This window comes from Microcebus murinus, chromosome X (assembly GCF_040939455.1).
Source record: "Microcebus murinus isolate Inina chromosome X, M.murinus_Inina_mat1.0, whole genome shotgun sequence".
In the NCBI taxonomy this organism is placed as follows: domain Eukaryota; kingdom Metazoa; phylum Chordata; class Mammalia; order Primates; family Cheirogaleidae; genus Microcebus; species Microcebus murinus.
In genome coordinates, this window is record NC_134136.1 from 99,749,184 (window position 1) to 99,769,175 (window position 19,992).

General features: G+C 39.0%; 1 pseudogene; it reads right to left on the reverse strand.

Annotated features, from left to right (window-relative positions):
- Positions 1-18,456: 18,456 nt before the first annotated feature.
- On the reverse strand, positions 18,457-19,055 carry LOC105882322 (small ribosomal subunit protein uS17m pseudogene; annotated as a pseudogene).
- Positions 19,056-19,992: the final 937 nt, after the last annotated feature.

A 19,992-nucleotide genomic window follows, 5' to 3' on the forward strand; every position in this document is an offset into this window, starting at 1 on the left:
CAGTGCAACGCTGCCATCAAAGCCCCTTGCACTGTCGTGGATTTCCCCTGTGTCTACATCCCCAAAGTCCCCAGACACCTCCTTCTTTCCTAGGAGTACAGGAGGAATCAGGTGTCGACAGAAATCTGCCAAATACGTGCCCTTTTGGATAGTGGGAAATGGAGGAGGACCCTTAAGGGGCCAAAATCAAGGTGTCACCAGGGCTGTATTCCTTCTGCAGGCTCTAAGGGAGAATCAGTCTCCTTGCCTTTTTCAGCTCCTAGAGGCTACCTGTATTCCTTGGCTCATGGCCCATTTCTTCATCATCAAAGTATATCACTCCAACATCTGCTTCTGTCCTCACATCTCCTTCTCTAACTCTTTCTGCCTCCCTTTTATAAGAACCCTTGTGATTGCATTGGGCCCACCTGGATAATCCAGGATAATCTCCCCATCTCAAGATCTTTAATCACATCTGCAAAGTCTGTTTTGCCATGTAAGACAACATTCACAAGTTCTAGAGATTAGGATGTGGAAATTTTGGGGGCTGTTTTTCTGCCTACCACGTTCAGGCAGTGGCAAAATGAGAAACAAAGCTATATAAGCAAGTGTACTAGGTTAAGGCCCCACGATATTTTGCCTTATACAAGATTGAAGGTTATTTCTCTTTCATGTAATGATCCTGAGGAAGGCAGTCCAGGGCTGGGAAGATGGCTTTTCTCCACAAGGTGTTCAGAGGTCCAAGCTCATTCTGTCTTGTTGCAGTGCCAGCTTCAACACATGGTCTAGGATGGTTATGAGTCTATACTCCAACCAGTGGAAAGGTGGAAAGGGACAACAGGACAACACACCCATTCCTTTCATAGGTATATAGGCATGACCCAGAAGAGGCATGTAACATTTCCACTCACATTACCTTTTTTTTTCCTTTTTCTTTCTTTTTTAAGAAACAGGGTCTTGCTCTATCGCCCAGGCTGGAATGCAGTGGCACGATCATAGCTTGCTGTAACTTTGAACTCCTGGAGCTCTAATTTTCAATTTTTTTTTGTAGAGACAGGGGTCTTCCTATGTTGCCCAGGCTGGTTTTGAACTCCTGACCTCAAGTGATCCCCCTGCCTCAACCTCCCAAAGTGCTGGGATTACAGGTGTGAGCCATTGTGCCCAGCCCTGATCAGTGTTTACTAAGCATTTTTAAAAATGTGAACTTTTAATTGAAATGTGCTCTATGTACAGAACAATACACAAATTATAACTAAAAAGCTTCACGAATTTTCCTAAAGTGAACAAGCCAATGTCACCAGAACCTCAGATGCTCTTTGTGTTGCTTTAGTCTCTATCCCTTGGGAGTAACCAATCTCCTGACTTCTAACACCATAGATTAGCTTTGCCTGCTTTTGAACTTTATGTAAATGGTATCATATAGTACATGCTCTTGTATAACTAGATTCTTTCTCTCAGCATTTTGTTTGTGAGATTCATCAGGTTATGTGTAGTTGTAATTTATTTTCCTTACTGTACAGTATTCTATTTTGTGAATATACTTCAATATTCTTATCCATTCTAGTCTTGATGGGGATTTGGTTGTTTCTGATTTTTGGTTATTAGGAATAGTGCTGCTATAAACATTCTTGTACATACCTTTCAATGGATATTTGTATGCATTTCAGTTGGGTATGGAACTAGACATGGAATCGCGGCCTCATAGGGAATGCTTATGTTCAATTTCAGTGGATATTGACAGTTTTCCAGAGTGTTTAAACCAACTTACTTTCCCCCCAATGATGTAGGAGAGTTTTAGTTGCTCTACATCTTTGCTAGCACTTGCCATTGTCTATCTCTTTGATTTTATAATAGCTATTCTGTGGGTATGGCATAGTTTTAATTTGCATTTCCTTGATAGCTAAGTGGGGCACCTTTCCCTATATTTATTAGTCTCATTGTATATCCTCTTTTTTGAAGTGTCTGATCAAATATTTTGCCCATTTTTTTGTTGAATTGTCTACTTCTTTCTAATAAGCTTCTCTCTATGTGCATCATGGCATCTTACTTTGAAAGATCCTATGTGTACTTATATAATCAGATTTAAATTTTGTTTGCATAATTTTTCCAATAACATTAAGCTGTTTAATTTATGCCGAAAGAGCTAAGAGCCTTATTTTTATGCTCACTGTGTGTTGTTTCAAAATGATGTTGTAACTTGGCAAGGACCACAGAACTATTTTGAAAAATTTCCGTGCTTCAACTATGCTGATGACTTGTGCACTGTTTTAACATGATAAAAGCTTAGTGCCTATAACACATTCAGCCACCATTTTATTCTGCCTTTAAATGACATCGTGAGAGCATTTTAGGTACATTATTTTCATTTTATGTACTGCCAATTGCTAGAGAAAGATTCATTTGATTCCGATATGCTATTTTTTGTTGTTTCATCTCCAGCCCAATCAATCTCATCACCCCCACCACTGAGTTTTTGTTTAAAATGTCCTGTTTTTAATCTATAATCCATTTCTGGCTTTACAGGTAATAATTTGAAACCATCTGAAAAAATTGTAAATAATAATAGCCCACAGAGACTGTTGTGGACCAAGCATGGTTCTGTGCTTTATGTGCTTTAACTCATTTAACCCATACGAGGTAGGTGCTGTTAGCACTTTCATTTTATAGGTAATGAAACTGAAGCTTGGGAGAAGTAACATGGCAAAGTCACAATGCTCCTAAGTGGGAAACTCAGGATTTGAACCCTGATGCCTAGCCCTCAGTTTCCCCAGCCCCTTTATCTGGCTTTGTAAGCTTGATATGGCTAATTTCCTATTACCAGCATGCTCATTGGCACACTTCACATTTTTTCCCTTTACTGATAGCACTATTGGGTGCATGGAAACCCAACTATAAGCAAATGTTTGACTTGTCTAGATCCTCAAGGTTGGCCAGATGCATCCCATCTGCTGGCGTCCTTGTAGTCAGAGGTCAGACACAGGGATGTAGCTCATTCTTCTTATTCTCCTCCACAAAGCATGGGTAGCACATTTGTACTCTTCTGCTTCTTTCTTACGTGGGTCAGAGCCTGACCCTCTTGCACACAGCATTGAAACTAGGCTCTCTCTCTCTTTTTTTCCCTCTTGTCTCACATTTGGATTTGGGGCAGAGAGAGACCCATTTTGGACCTTGGGCCTCAGCAATGCTTTCCACCCTAGATATGAGAGCTCTGTATCAGTATTTTGGGCATAAACCCAGCTAATAACAAAGCTGTGCTGTGACTTCCCATTTGCTGCTATCCCTAATGTAAATCTCAATGGGATAGCAGCAATGTTTTGCCCCTTACAGATGATATTGGGGGTTATTAAATATGATTTTCATTTAGAAAGTAGAGCCCCTGGGTGGCTCTTATCTTTGTTTTGGGAAATGAATTGGCCCTTCTCTAGTGTACTGAATATTAAAATAGAATTGGGTATGGAATTCTGTCTTGGACTTCATCCAAAAGATTCTAATTATCAAGGCATGCTGACGACCAGGTATAAAGTAGTTTTGCCTAAAAGGTGGTCCTATGATCTAGACCCTAAGCATAATGTTAGAATAAAGCTGCGGTTGTTTGTTTCTTCTCATGACTGTGACTTCTTCTTCTTCTTTTTTTCTTTTTTAAAAAACAGATACTTCTTTCTTCTGCTATGATCACGTAGCAAAAATTTGAAAATATCTATGTCTTCAAAGAGGGAGAGAGTAAAAAGGAAACTCAGTAGGAAAAAAAGACAGATTCCCCCCTTTTATCTTTAACTTCAATAAGTTGGGAAATGTTTTGGATTTTTTTTTTTTTTGATTGTGGCACTGATAGCTCCGTTCAGAGCACCATAAGTATGAGTTTGTCTAAATTGTGTTTAGTGGGAATTATTAAATGGAGACCTTGAGAGTCAGGCTCACTGTGTGGAATTTGCTCTCTAACCTGCCGTGGTTTACTAGCATTTTTATGAGCTGATTAGTCCTTCAGGATTCACTCTGTGAGGCCACACTTTTTATGTGTGTCCAGGAAGGACCACTGTGCTTGAGCTACAAATAGAGCCCAATGTGGGTGGCTTAAGTTATGAGAACTGACATCCTAACAATGAAAAATAAGGAGTTTATCAAGAGCCATTTGTTGCCTCTGGATCTTGTGTTTTTTTCGCTCTTAATTCTATGAGTTATTACAGTTTTACCAACTGTTCAGCTTTCTTGAAAAGTGGGGATGAGCTCAAGAATTCTATAGTAGAATAGGAAGATCTTACCCCCCACCCCTTAAGAGACATTTTTCTTCTTATCTACTTTGTTCTGATTCTGTGATCTTTGCTAATGGACTTTGGGTGAGGGAATACTTTATGATTTTTTTGGTAGTCAATCCAGAAGTTTCCACTAGGTATTATAGTAAAAGAGAAAGATCAATTTCTTTAAGACATAAGGTAAAAATTATTTGATTCCAGCATGAGTAATTTTATAGTAGAATGACTTCCCTTGCTGTGCAACCTTCTTTTATTTGTAAGTCTTTATTAATTTATCAAAAATGAAAAACTTTGAGAAAGTATTTTTATGTTTGGCAGGTCCATTTTCTTTTCAATGTCACACAATAAATTACTGTGACATGAACATCTCTGGGTCCCACTTTGGATACAGATACAATTGTATTAACAGTAAGAATCCAAATTTCTCAGCTCACAAAGGACTTGCAGCCTTCATACAGCCTCTGTCTCCCCAAAAAGATTTCTGGTAGCATTAGGAAGAGGCTCACAAGTGCTCATGAACCATCATGCAGCATCAGCCATACTTTTTCTTTCATGCTCCAAGTCCTCCTTGTTGATGGCTTTTGCTTATGATGCTACTTGACAGATCCTCTAGTGCTTCTTGTGGGAATCCCAAAGGGGCTGTCTTGAAGCTCACAGAGGCATTCATCCTTGGGAGCCAGGGTGGGGCTTTATGGAGTACAGAGGCCATCCCTTTCACCAGTTCTGTGTTGTCCCTTGTCACCAGAGAGACCAAAGAATTGCTTTTGTTCCCCCCAAGTCATGCCCCAGAGAATCTCTAATGAAAATGGCCGTTTTGATTTTTCCCTATTCTTCTCTTGATTGGAGCTTGGGCTCTGTCTGCTGAGGCCTGTTGGAGAGCTAGTACCAGGACATTCTCTATTTTCCCTCCTATCTCTTATTCCTGCCTCTAGTACCAGGGCTTAACCCCCCCCCCCCTTAATTAAAAACGTGTATCAACACACAGACAAATAGATTCCTTTGTATGTGTTTGGGCTTTGCTGGTTTCTCAAGACAAATAGTCTCAGATTGGTCAGGGCCCATGCTCTGGTTAAGTGGCCTAGATCGGAGCTCTTCCAGGTCCCGATGTCAAAACCTTTGTACCTTGAGAAGGTGATGAACATTGGGAGGAGGCTTGAGGACTTCTGTTATATCCCCTATGAGCAGCCTGCTTAGCTGTTCTGCCTGCCACTGTCATTCTCTTCCTGATTCTCCTCCTTTTGTTTCCTCTCTCCCTTTCTTTGGATGAAGCATAACTTTGGTGAAATGTGTTAGTGTTCAACCTGCTTTATGTTTTGCTTCAGAGAAAGTTAGCATTTCACTCCTCCCTGTCCTTTCATCAGTGAATTTAAGAAACAAGCAGATCACAATGGTATTTTGAATGTGGCCATCGCAATTTAGGTGATACTATCTTCCTCTCATTGCCCATGGTGCAGGACAGGTTGGACTGAAATTGTTCTCACATTTGGCTGTACATTAGAATCACCTGGAGGGCTTGCGAAAACTACCAATGCTTGGGTCCTACCTCCTCCAGAAGTTCTCATTTAATTGGCCTGGGGCCCAATAAGGACCATGTATCAGATTAAGTCTTGATGCTGAAGAGATAGAACATCTGAGGGAACCCTGAACTTTGATCCCAGGGACCACTTAATCTGTAAGAAATCACCACACACATCTTGGTCTAGCATTGACTCTTGATGTGTTTTACAAATAATAATAATAGTAATACTCAATCTGGGAACAAAAAAATAGCTAGTCCAGAATGAAACTGCTGGCATCCAATTTGGCACACTTAAAACAGCCCATTTTACGAACACACAGGTTTTCCAAATTTCATTCTCATTATCGTATCTCTCTAGTTTTCATTCTTTCTCTGTGGAGAATATTCTCCAAAAACTCCCAAGAATGGAATGAAGATGAGGCTGGGAACATCCATATGCAGTAGAATATGTCATTTTTCTGGGATTTGTGTAAGTTTAAATTAAGAACACACCTGCATAAATGTCAGAAATAGGCCCCCATCCGATACTATATAAATAGGTCATTATTACAGTTGAACGCTATGATGGTTTCCACACAAGAAAGCAGTAGGGATTTGAATAGGGAAAGGTGAGGCTGATGTGAGTAAAACTGCTCCCATAGTCCTGAGGAGTCTGAATGTTTTTCTGGTGTGTGAGGTCAACACACATGTACAGCAGGGGGTCGGGGTGTTCAGCATTGCAGCAGCTCTGCGGGTCTTCTTGATATGTACATGCACATGTTGACACGGCAAGAGAAAGCATCACAGCACTAACTCAGATTGTGAGATAATTATGACTTATTCATAGCACTGCAGGCCGATTACAATAATGATTACATTTCTGTAACAGTTTCCTCCCATCCTCCTTCCTGTCCCCGGGAAGCTTTACTCATTTATTTTCACCATGCGCCCATAGTTTAGTTGCATTCGTTTCTTTAAACCACAAAGGCATGAACCAAAGGAAAAAAAAGTTGTTACTCAAGTTAATGAAATAAGACAGAATTAAAATGGACCTAAAAATCATTTGCCTTTACCTGGTTAGATTTTAATAGGTCATGAGAGAGCTGTAAATATTTACTTAGTGTAGATTCCTTTAAGCTGGCCTTAGTAGGTACAGTAACAGAGAAAGGCTGAAAGAATGATGTGGGTCTAATCATAGAGGAAAGATCTATGTTGTTAGACTTCTCTTTGAAGGTCCTGGATTGATGGGAAAAGGTAGCATTGGGGAGCATACTAATTCCTTCTCTTGGAAAGTTAAAACAAGCAGGAGAATATAGCCACTTTGCAAAGTGCCTTAGCAGCATTTACTAAAGCTGAACATACACCTACCCTATGATCCAGAAATTACACTTCTAGGTATATACCCGCAAGAAATGAGTATACATGTCCATCAAAAAAATGTATTACAAGAATATTAATAGCAGTGTTATTCATAATAGTCTCAACCTAAATGCCCATTAATAGAAGAATAGATAATTTATAATATGCACATGGAATAAAATACCACTCAGCCAAAAACAAATAAGAAAACCAGCCAACCAACCAACCTACCTCTATTGATTTTCACAGACATTATGGAAGAGACCAAGTACAAAAGAGTACAGACTGTATGATTCATTGATATGAAGCTGAAGAAGAGAGAAAACAAATAGATGATGATAGAAGTCAGAATAGTGGTTATCCTTGAGGATGAGTACTGACTGAGAGAAGGGGCAGAGAGAGCCTTCTGGGTGCTGGGAATAGATCTTGGTTTGCCCACATGTGTACATATGACAAAATGCACTGAGCTATACACTTGAAATTAGAGAACATTCCATACTGTATATATGTTGTACCTCAATTAAAACAAAACAAAGATAAAAATATAAGAATTATAGATAAGGAGAGGCACTGATGTCAAAATGTTACAATAAAAAACAGTCAGGAATTATGTAAAGATGAGCTGGGCACGGTGGCTCATGTTTGTAGTCCTAGGTGAGAGGATTGCTTGAGGTCAGGAGTTGGAGACCCCAGCCTGAGTAAGAGTGAGACCCCACCCTACTACAAACAGAAAAGATTACCTGAGTGTGGTGCCACATGCCTGTAGTCCCAGCTACTAGGGAGGCTGAGGCAGGAGGATCGCTTGAGCCCAGGAGTTCTAGGTTGCGGTGAGCTATGATGACGCCACTGCACTGTAGCCCGGGCAACAGAGGGAGACCCTGTCTAAAGAAGAAAAAAAAAGGCCGGGTGTGGTGGTTCAGGCTTGCAATCCTAGCACTGTGAGGCCAAGGTGGGCCGATCATTTGAGCTTAGGAGTTCGAGAGTTCGAGACCAGCCTGAGCAAGAGCAAGACACCGTCACTGCTAAAAAAATATAGAAAGAAATTAGCTGGACAACTAAAAAAAAATAAATTAAAAAATATATATATATATAAAATTAGTGGCGCATGCCTGTAGTCCCAACTACTCAGGAGGCTAAGTCAGGAGGATTGCTTGAGCCCAGGGGTTTGAGGTTGCTGTGAGCTAGGCTGACACCATAGCACTCTAGTGGGGGCAACAGAGTGAGACTCTGTCTCAAAAAAAAAAGGAATGTGTAGAGTAAAAAAAAAAAAAAGGTTGATTATATTATTTGTACTGAAATAATTTTATTTCAATGACAAGGAATTGTTTGTTGATAAATTACTAGCTGTCAAAATGATCATCTGGTAGGCAATTAGCAAAATAAATCTGTATTCTTCTCTATCCCTTTACCAATAGGATAATCATTTGATTTTGTATTTATTATAAAGATATTTGTAGCTGACTGTTCTGGTTGACTAGGAGCTGTTATCAACCTTTTATCCCTTGTAGACTTTTTATTATAGCTGTTAGAAAAACCAGAACGTCACTTTCTCAGCCTCTGTTTCACACCTTGCACCTAGATCCTATCTCTTGATGGGAGAGCAGTCGAAGAATTTGTAGATGTGTTTTACAACTGCCACATCATCTACAAGTGATATAAATTATTATGCATTTTCAGCTTTTAATCTCTTTATTTTAACTAGGAGAAATGGGAAGTCAGGTACAACCTCCTTGAGTTCCACCATACCTCCATTTAATTTTGGCCTGTGGATAGTCTTATGAGCCGATAAGCTAAGAAGATGGACGAGGGCTATGCAGGAGGCAAATTAACTCTGTCTGCCAGAGATTTCTCTTCTGGATCCTTGAGTGCAGCCTTTTGACTGAATCCAAATTTTACAGAACAAATCCTTTTAATAAAGGGATTTGTTCTGTGATGTTTAGATTAGGTCAAGGGGTTGCACTTGGGGATCTGGAGGGCCACATGTGGCCTTGAGGCCGCAGGTTCCCTACCCCTGGATGGGGCAAACAAACAGCTCTTTACAAAAAGGGCTAATGGACAATAAGTAGAGTTTTGAAAATAAAACCACATTTTTTATGGAGAATTAATGTACTCTTGAAATTAAATAGCTTTAGAATTTGCCTAATCTAAAGGATGGATAAAATATAAATAACTTAGATCTCTGGGATAATTGGATCATGCCCACTGGACTATTAAAAGAGTAGGGCTCTCACATTCTTTTTCTTATTTTCTTGAGGGTAAAATAAGCTTCTTAGTTCTTACCATTTTGTATAAGAATAAGGCTGTGAACACAAAGTCAGCCTTTGTTTTTTTTTTTTTTTGAGACAGTCTCACTCTTGTCGTCCTGGCGGTAGAGTGTAGTGGTGTCATTGTAAACTTCAGGGCTCAAGGGATCCTCCTGCCTCCCAAGTAGCTGGGACCCTAGGTACACTACTGCATCTGGCTAATTTTTTTCTGTTTTTGGTAGAGACAGGGTCTTGCTCTTGCTCAGGCTGGTCTCAAATTCCTGACCTCAACCACTGTTTCAATCCATTTGTATACAAGAGAGAACTGTATGGTGCAAGGATTTTCTAAATAGTGCATCATTAAACTTTCTTTTTTTCTTTTTTCATAATTTTCCCTTTTATGCTAGCACCGTATAGCTAATCCATAAGTGCACTTACTACCAAATCCCAGAGAAGAAAGTGACAAGACATTAGTTTTTTATTTGTTCTCTAGTTTTATTTTTTTAAAAAACTTTTTAAATTGAAGTACGTTATACAAACAGAAACCTGTACTCATAACAAACTAAGCTGTGTGTGCCAGGAACAGAGCAAATATTGGTTTCTCTTATGCTGATGCCCAACCATTTATATAAAGGACGTCAGTAAGTCATAATATCTACTCCTTTTTTGTACTTACATTTGAAATGGAGATCAAAGTAAACACTTCACTTGTTTCTGAACATTAGTTACATAACCACTGGGTCTATTTATTAAATAGATAAACCCTTTACCAAAAATATTATGGATTGGCATTTCTTTAGGTAAGAAATATACATTAGTCACAATCAGATGTAAAAACTGAAACTCTCTAGATAGAACTAAACTCATATTTTTATTCTATTTCTATTTTTTCTTTGTCTTCATTTTTCTGTTCTTGACATTCTCTATATTATGTAAAACAGTTTTTACCCTTTTACTTTCTATATTTTGAAGAATGTTAATAAATAAAAGATGTGAAAACCAAATTGCTATTCAAATACAATTGTTTCCAATTATACCAGGAACTAAACAGAACCCAGCAATTCACAGCTTCTTAGGGTGAAAGCAGCTCAGCATTATTCAATCTTGTATAAAAGAAATAAAGAAACAAAAAAGGGAAAAAAGAGGGAAATTCAGAGATTGATAAATATGACGACAGGTTAATATTATGAACAGACGGACGTAAGAAGGCTCTGAAAAATTGTCGTCAAAACTCGGCTTTCTTTGCTTCATTTCCAGTGTCATCAAATCATCTGGCTTATTGGGGGCTTCAGTCATTTCTTGCTTTTTATTCATTTCTTTGTCTTCCTTTGATCAACTGGTAATATATAGCATCCTTACACTGTATACTAATTTCAGTACTGATTACAACAGCTATAAATTTCTCATGTATAGAGGGAGGTAAATAAAAGACTGGCAAGTCTCAGTGTTGGGGATTTTAAACCACCCCAACAATCAAGTGTGTCAAAAGGCTTTAAGAAATAAAACTGTTGTTAACTTTCCTTTCTATATAGGTTTATAGGAGAAAAAGTTAATCTAATGATTCTGAAATTATTGCCAAAGATACTTCTGTCCTGCAGTGATATAGGTAGATAAAATAGAATGCTATTTTCAGATGAACGGATATAGCACTGGGTATTTTGATGAGGGTATCTCTTTTGGATTGTATGTTAGGAGCAGAGATGGACAAGTGTCCTACACCTTTATGAAGTATTGTGGTTTATAAGTTATAGAATAACTTGTTAATGCATTGGATTTGGAAGATGTATTAGTCAGCTTTAGCTACAGTAATGAATAGCCCCATTATCTTAGTAGCTAACAAAAATACTTCTTTATCTATTGTCCATGGGGCCTGCTGGTTGGCTTGGCTTTGCTAGGCTCAGCTGGGCTTGGATTGAGGCTTTGGGCCTGATTCAGGTCTGCTCCATATCCATGGGATACAGGCTAAAGAACAGCAGTAATCTGAAATACACTTTTTGGATGGTGAATGATAGAAGCTCTGTAGTTAATGGTGGAAGCTTGCCATGCCTCTTAAAATTTCTACTCATAAAAGGTACATTGACACTTCTATCTATATTCTATTGCTCAAAACAAGTCACAAGGCTAGACATAAAGTCAATTGGGTTTTCCAATCTCTATTGGAAAGTCAAATGGCAAAGGCTGTGGATTTATAGTCCTATTACAGGGAGGGAATAATGTGTTGGGAACAATAATCCAAACTGTCACAGAAGGCTGCCATTAGAGAAAGGTCCTCCGTTAGTGGAATGTGATTTTTATCTTTTCTCCACAGCTTAGATAATCTCACATGAGGTAAGGACTTTATAAAATAACAGTTTTAATTTTTAAAGCATATTTAGAAACACTAAGATTTAGAATAGTTTGAACTTAAGATGAATAACTTGAAGTAATTCCTGTAGTGGACTATGTGAGTTATGCAGTCAACAGGGACTTAGTAAGTCTTTACTGCTACTTATTGCACACCACTGTGCTAGATGTATGGTGAAGATATTAAACATTCAGGCAAGTGGAAACAGTGTTGAACAATAGGGCGTGGTGGTTTCTCTTGCATCCTTTTAGATGAAATTTGGGATTTCAGTCCTGAGGAGGAGTGTGAGCATCCATCCTCCCACACTGACAATGTGCTGTCATCATGAGCAATGCATTTGGAGGATACATGTCTACCATTTAAGAGGATGACATAATGATGAGTCTAAGCACGGCTCACTGAGTCATCCTTCTGTGAGCAATACGCGGGCCTACCTATATCTCAAACTCACATGAGCTCTTCACCAGGCAGGAGGGAGAGAAGAGTTTAACTGGTGTTTGCTGAGGAGAATTGGCCCCCTCCTCTTTGCCTGTGCCTACATAAAAATACACAACAGGCCCATACTCCTACCTTTTTTTATTATAGGAAATGGCCTAGCACTTCCCTTTTCCACTGAGATGAGTTTTCCAACTATAACTTGAGTTCTTCCAACATTGTCAGCCAATGCCATTTAGTCAGTGTGAACAGAAGAGAGCAATGACTGCAGGTGACCAGTGGATCATTCTGCAATGAGGTTGAAAAGCAAGATCAAGCCATGGGCTCACATGAGACTTGTAAATCTCCCTCAAATTCCTATTTGGAAAACATGCAGTTTGCCTAATGAATTTCTCTAAAAAAGGCATTCCAGCTAGGTTTTCAAAAATGGAATAAATGACCTAATTTTTATTTGGACCAGAATCAGAATCCAATCCTTGTCTGTAGAAAAATAAGCCTAGAAGAGAGCTACAGCAGCCATTCATTTAACTTCTGTTTCTAAACAGGATGGCCTCCAAGCCACTGTGTACTAAGACTCTCTGGGTTTATCCCGGATTTTCTGCTGGGCAGGACACTGCACAGCTTGCCCTGTAACTGCTACAAAGCAGGTTTAACTCCACTCTCAGAAAACCCAGCTGTGCTTTGTGTGAGGCCATTATGTGGATAAAGAAATGGGCTTGCTGGATGTAGTTTTATAGGTAGGTGCAGACGAACAGCCGTCATTACGCATATTAGGGTGTTTCCTGCCTCTATCTGTTAATACTCAGTTTGAACTGGGGTATTATATTTTCTAGTGTGGCTTTCCTTTTAATTAGGGTTTTAGCTTTATTTGGAATCAGGGACTCCTTTAAAAGTAAAAGAGATAGACACTCACCTCCCTCACCACCAAATTCACACCTACATGAGCTTCAGACATTAAATTTCAGGGGTTCACAGAACCCCTGAAGTTATGGCTCCAGATTAAGAGTCCCTACTTTAGATCCTTCTATTTAATATCATTCATTTTAAGCTATTCAATGGATGGAAAGACACAGCTTACTGAAGGGACAAGGTGTAGCGAGCTGGGCTCCAAAACTGATGCTATTATTTACTAGCCCCAGTACCTCTCTGAGCTAAGAGTTTCTTCATTTGTAAAATGGAGAGCACTGTAGCACCCTGTCAGGGTTGTTGTGAGAATAAAATGGGGCCATTTCTCTGGCTTTTGAATAAGTGGGTGTTAAAGCAATGGCAACAATTATTGCTGTTATTGATATATTGACATTGTTATTATGTTAGAGATCCAACAAATGGAAAGCACATTTGAACATCTCACAGCAGAAGTTTGAATCAAACAATGCTTTTAAGGTTGCTGCCTTCTCTTGAGGCAGCCACTACACTTAAGTTTTTGCATAACTCTTGGTGTCCTCCTCCATGGCAGGCTGCCAGGCACCCATCATCTCTAAACACTGTGCTAGTTAAGCATTTAGAACAAAGTGCCTGACACATAGTAGACGCTCAATAAAAATTGATTATTGTTGTGATTATTATTACTGTTGCTGCTTCATAGGACATTCTCCAGTGAGACCTTAGTTTCAGAGGAAAGAGAGTCTCAATATGATTTTTTTCAAGGAGAGAAGAGTATCTTAAAGTCATTCCATATGGGGAACAAAAAAGTAGCTTTTTACGCCCTCCTTTTTCCCAATATCCTATAAAAATTTATTTTCCTTCCATTTATTTCACTCAAAATAGCCTGGAATAGATAGGCTCAGCAACCTCTCAGGGGCTAATGGCAATTTTTAAATAATGGTTGCTGGAAAATCCCTTGGCAAAAGTGCCAGTCACTCAACATCCATTGCTAGGTGGGGCTGGCTCTAAGTTCTCCTAGCCAAGAAGCCTGTGTGTTCAAGGTCTCTCTCCCCTTTTCTCTGGCCATGATTGTTATGAAGATGTCATTTCTCTTAAATGTACAAATAATTAAACACAGATAAAAGTAGGAGCACTCACCATACTTGTATTTTAATCAGAATTAAAGTCCAGGCTTGTGTCTTTGTACACCTAGAACCTGGCAAGAGCTCAGTAAATATCAAATGAATAAAGAAAATAAATTCAAACAGGTAGAATATTAGTTTTTAGTCAGTAGGAAGATTCAATTTTGGGTGGAGGGGCTTTTTGGAAATCTCATTGTTTTCTCTTGCTATGAACATTCTGACTGTGGCATTTGGACAACACTCTATTATTACTGTGGTTTTTGAACTTGAAACTCTGTTTGTCCTCCCTGTTCCAGGGTAGCCCCAAATTTGCTAACGTAGTAGCAAAGGTTCCAGAGTATGGCAAGGTCTGACTTAAGACGGTTGGTTATTGCTACCTAAAATCTGTCCCCAAACATAGTGCTTTCAAACAACAGCCATGGTTTTTTTGTTTTTTTCTGCTCAAGTTTTTGTAATCTAGGCTGAGGTTGGTTGGGTGGTTCTTCTGTTAGCTTTCCAATGTTTACTCATATGGTTGCATTTAGCTGATGAGTTGGATGGGGAGTGGGCATCTCTCTCTCTCTTTCTCTCCCTCCCCTCCCCAACTCTCTTTCTCCATGTAGTCTCTGGTTTTCTCCCTCCCCATGTAGCCTCTTCACATGGTCTCTCTAGTGGGGCAACTTGACTTTCACATGGCGGCTCAGGGCTCCCAAGAGCACACAAGTTGAAGCTGACATGCCTTATTAAGGGTTAGGCCTGGAACTGGCACAGTATAATTTCCATTGCATCCCCTTAGTTAAAACAAATCATGGGACCAGCTGGTATATATATATTTGTTGTTGTTTTTTGAGAGAGAGAGTGTCTCACTCTGTTGCCTGGGCTAGAGTGTTGTGGCATCAGCCTAGCTCACAGCAACCTCAAACTCCTGGGCTCAAGCAATCCTCCTGCCTCAGCATCCCAAGTAGCTGGGACTACAGGCATGCACCACCATGCCTGGCTAATTTTTTCTATATATTTTAGTTGGCCAATTAATTTTCTTTCTTTTTTAGTAGATACAGGGTCTCACTCTTGCTCAGGCTGGTTTCGAACTCCTGACCTTGAGTGATCCTCCCACCTCAGACTCCCAGAGTGCTAGGATTACAGGCATGAGCCACCACGCCCAGCCCCAGCTGGTATATTTTTAAAGTGAGTGGACTACACAGGGTGTGAATACAACAAAGTGTGGTTCATTGGGACCCACCTATGCATCAGACTACTGAAGACATATTAGGCTCTTTTGCTGGGAGCAGGGATATTATAAGGAATAAAGAGAAACAGTTCTACAAAGGCATGGAGTAGGGGCCAGGATACACTTCTTTTCCTGCCTTGGTTATAACCCATAAGAACCTTTCAAGTAGAGGAGCATGAGAAGCAAAGTACCCAGGCTATCGTCTTCCAACTCTGACTTGCCAAAGTCCAGTCTCAAATAGTACAAAACTGGTCTGCATCCTACCATTATGTAGCTTAATTTCTGGTTAAACTCTGGTTGATGTGGTTTTAGGATGAACTAGGTGCAGACTTCTCTGCTCTGACAAATAAAAAGTCACATTGTACCTGTACTTATGAATTTTTTTTAAAAAAAATTATTCTTATCATGTATATTTAAGGTATCTAACATGATGTTTTGATATACATATACAGAGTGAAATGCTTACTATGGATAAGCAAATTAACATATCCATCACTTCCCATTATGGCAAGAGCACCTAAAATCTACTCTGTTAGCACATTTTTTGTATGCAATACAATATTATTAACTATAGTCTTCATGCTGTACATTGGATCCCTAGACCTATTCATCTTACATCACTGCAAGTTTGTACCCTTTGATTTAATTCTCTCCATTTCCTTCCCCTCCCTGCCCCTGCTAGCCACTGTTCTACTTTCTGTTTCTATGTATTCAATGTTTTTTTTAAGATTCCATATAGAGGTCAAATCATGCAGTATTTTTCTTTCCGTGTCTGGCTTTTTTCACTTACCATAATGTCTTCCAGGTTCATCTACGTTGTCACATTTTGTTGATTGTTTTCTTTGCTGTGTAAAAGCTTTTGAGTTTGATATAGTTCTACTTGCTTGCTTTTGCTTTTGTTGCCTGTGCTTTTGATGTCATATCCCAAAAAATCATTGCCAAGGTCAATATCAAGGAGCTTTCCCCTTATGTTTTCTTTTAGGAGTTTTATGGTTTCAGGTCTTAGGTCTTTTAGGTCTTTAATTCACTTTGAGTTGATTTTTGTGTATGGTATAAGATAAAGGTCTAGTTTCATTCTTTTGTATGTGGATATCCAATTTTCCCATCACTATTTATTGAAGAGACTGTTCTTTCACCATTTTGTCTTCTTGGTAGACTTGTTGAAGATTAGTTGACAATATATGCTTGGGTTTATTTGGGGCTGTTTATTCTAATCCATTAGAATAATGGATTATGTCTGTTTTTATGCCAGTATTATATAGTTTTGATTACTGTAGTTTTGTAATATAATTGGAAATCAGGAAGTGTGATGCCTCCAATTTTGCTTTTCTTTCTCAAGATTATTTTGGCTACTTGGAGGTTTTTTTATGGGTCAATACTAATTTTAGAATTGTTTTTCCTATTTTTGTGAAAAGTGCTATTGGAATTTTGATAGGAATTTGATAGGAATTTGATAGGAATTTATATGTAGCTTTGAATTGTATGGACATTTTAACAATATTAATTCTTTCAATCTATGAACACAGGATATTTTTCCATTTGTTTATGTCATCTTCAATTTCTTTTATTAATGTTTTATATTAATAGTTTACAGTATACCGATCTTTCACTTGCTCGGTTAAATTCATTCCTAAATATTTTATTCTTGCTGATGCTATTATAAATGGGATTGCTTTCTTGATTTCTTTTTCAGATAGATCTTTATTGGTGCAAAGAAATGCAACTGATTTTTTTTTATTTTATTTCATCATATTATGGAGGTACAAATATTGTTAGGGTTACAAATATTGCCCCTGCCCCCTCCCTCCCCCCGATATGTCCAATCCCCTGGTGGTGTGCATCACACGCATTATGGAAGCATACATCCCTTTCCTCCTCCCCACTCCTGCCTGCCCACCACCTGCTAAAAAGTTTTTTTTTTTTTTAACATTTTGATTACATTGTATTTCTTTGCCTCTCCCTAAGAAGGGTTAGAGTTATACCATCCCCCTCCAAAATGCTCATCCCATCCCTAAGATTGGGTCCCCCATCCCCCACCGAATCTCTGGTGAGCATTGCCACCATTTGAAAAGCGAAGTTTAAATCAATCAGTACCAATTTGATGGCGAGTAGATGTGGAGCCCATTTTCCATGTCTTGTGTTGCCTCACTTTGGATAACGGGCTTAAGCTTAATCTAGGATAGCATAAATGGTGCTAGCTCACTGTCATTTCTTAGGATTGAGTAATATTCCATTGTGAGCATATACCACATTTTAATTATCCACTCATGAATTGATGGGCACTTGGGTTGTTTCCATGGCCGTGCAATAGTGAATTGTGCTGCTATAAACATTCGGGTGCAGATGTCTTTATAATAGAATGTCTTATGCTCTTTTGGGTAGATGCCTAACAATGCTATTGCAGGGTCAAATGGTATTTCCATTTCTAGCTGTTTGAGGTATCTCCAAATTCTTTTCCACAAAGGTTGCACTAATTTGCAGTCCCACCAGCAGTGTAGGAGTGTTCCTGTCTCTCCGCATCCTCACCAGCATTTGTTGTTTTGGGATTTCTTGATATAGGCCAATCTCACTGGGGTTAGGTGGTATCTCATTGTGGTTTTGATTTGCATTTCTCTAATAATTAGAGAAGTTGAACATTTCTTTATATGTTTGCAAGCCATTATTCTGTCTTCTTTGGAGAAGTTTCTTTTCATTTCCATTGCCCATTTCTTGATGGGATTGTTTGATTTTTTCTTGTTAATTTTTTTAAGCTCTAGATAGATTCTTGTTATTAGGCCTTTATCAGAGGTGTAGAGAGCAAATATTTTCTCCCACTCTGTGGGTTGTCTATTTGCTCTACTGATGGTTTCCTTGGCTGTGCAGAAACTTTTGGCAACTGATTTTTATTTTTATTTATTTATTTATTTATTTTTTTCAGACAAAGTATTTAAATTTATTTTGAATATATGCTATCAAAAACATTCACTTAGTGTGGCCTTATCTGTTCACATCAAAAGGCTTTCTTCCCTAAAATAGAGGTTCTAATATAATTTCTTTGAATGAAAAAAAGAAAACCAACATACCTTGTAAAACAGTGAGCTTACAAAATAATGCAGCAGATTGCTAGGCACACTTAGTGCAATGTGAAAGTATGTCCACTGAAAAGAAAATCTAAAACATGGCCATAAACCTTTATGAAAAATTATAACAAGCCCTTTGCTTCATTTACTTTTAGCTATTTTAAAAATACTACAAGAGAGACTGGACAGTTGTGATGAAACTTAGAAAAATTTCATTTCCATAAAGCAAATGTGTACATTTTCCCTTTGGCTTCTTCTTCTAATCATCCATCACTGTGATGAAGAGATATCAAGTTCTTCCAGATTTTTGGTTAGGTGGGTTGTTTCCAAACTGACTGGACTCTCCAGGTAGGTAGTTCCTGCACAGGGTTTTCCTGTCACTGGATCTATGACTCTTCCAACTTTGAAAACGATCTCAGCCAGTTCGTGTTTCACATGCTTTGTTCGTGGTGCAGGTAAAGCTTTCAGAAGCACGAGATCCCCAACCATGCACTGCTGAAGAGCATCATGAGTAAAGTAGGTTTTTCGCTTATTAAAATACTTCAATAAATATGGATCCAGAACAAGCCTGGTCACTCTCACTTTAGCAGTTTTTTGCATTGCTGTCCCAATCACCTTCCCCACGATCCATTTGGCATGGAGGGATGAATGAGCTACGGACATTATGTGGCTTTGATCGCCTATTCGCACAGGAGTGTTTTGAAGATTTAATCCACAAAGCGCTCAGTATCACAAATAAATGCTGGTCATCCCTGGTGTCTCTCATCTCTCTCCATCCCAGTGGACAGCCGCACCCCAAGGGCTCACTGCCCGTCTACTCATGCATGGCACGCAAACCCTTGGCGGAACTGCCAGGGTGTCCTCCCCAGAGCCGGAGACCTTGACTTGGGGTTGCTTTAGGGATCACTTAATACTGAGTGTATCCCGCTGGGCCTGAGGAAGGTTGGGTGTGAATTGCCTCCCACCCAGGCCAAGCCCAAGGTCAGGGCACTAGCCTTGCTCCCAGGGCTCCCATGCTGGGGCATCTGGAGCCCCCCAAGTCCACCCCCGGCAGCAGCAGCCTGCAGCACAAACTTGCAACTGATTTTTATGTTAATTTTATACACTGCATCCTTACTGAGCTCATTTATTAATTCTAACAGTTTTTTTTGTGAAGTCTTTAGGATTTTCTACATATAGGTTTATGTCATCTGCAAACAGGGATACTTTTATTTCTTCCTTTCTAGTTTGGATGCTTTTTATTTCTTTATCTTGTTTGATTGTTCTTACTAGTACTTTCAATACTGTGTTGAATAGAAGTGGCAAGACTGTATATCCTTGCCTTGTACTGGATCTTAGAGGAAAAGCCTTCAGTTTTTCCTTATTGATAATGATATTAGCTGTGGGCTTTTCATAAATGGCCTTTATTGTGTTGAAGAAATTTCATTCTTTACCTATTTTTTGAGAGTTTTTATCATGAAAGGATGTTGAATTTTGTTAAATACTTTTTCTGCATCTATTGAAATGATCACGTGTTTTTTTTCTTTCATTCTGCTAGTGTAGTGTATCATATTGATTGATTTGCATATGTTAAACCACCCTTGCATCCCAGGAATAAGTCCCACTTGGTAAT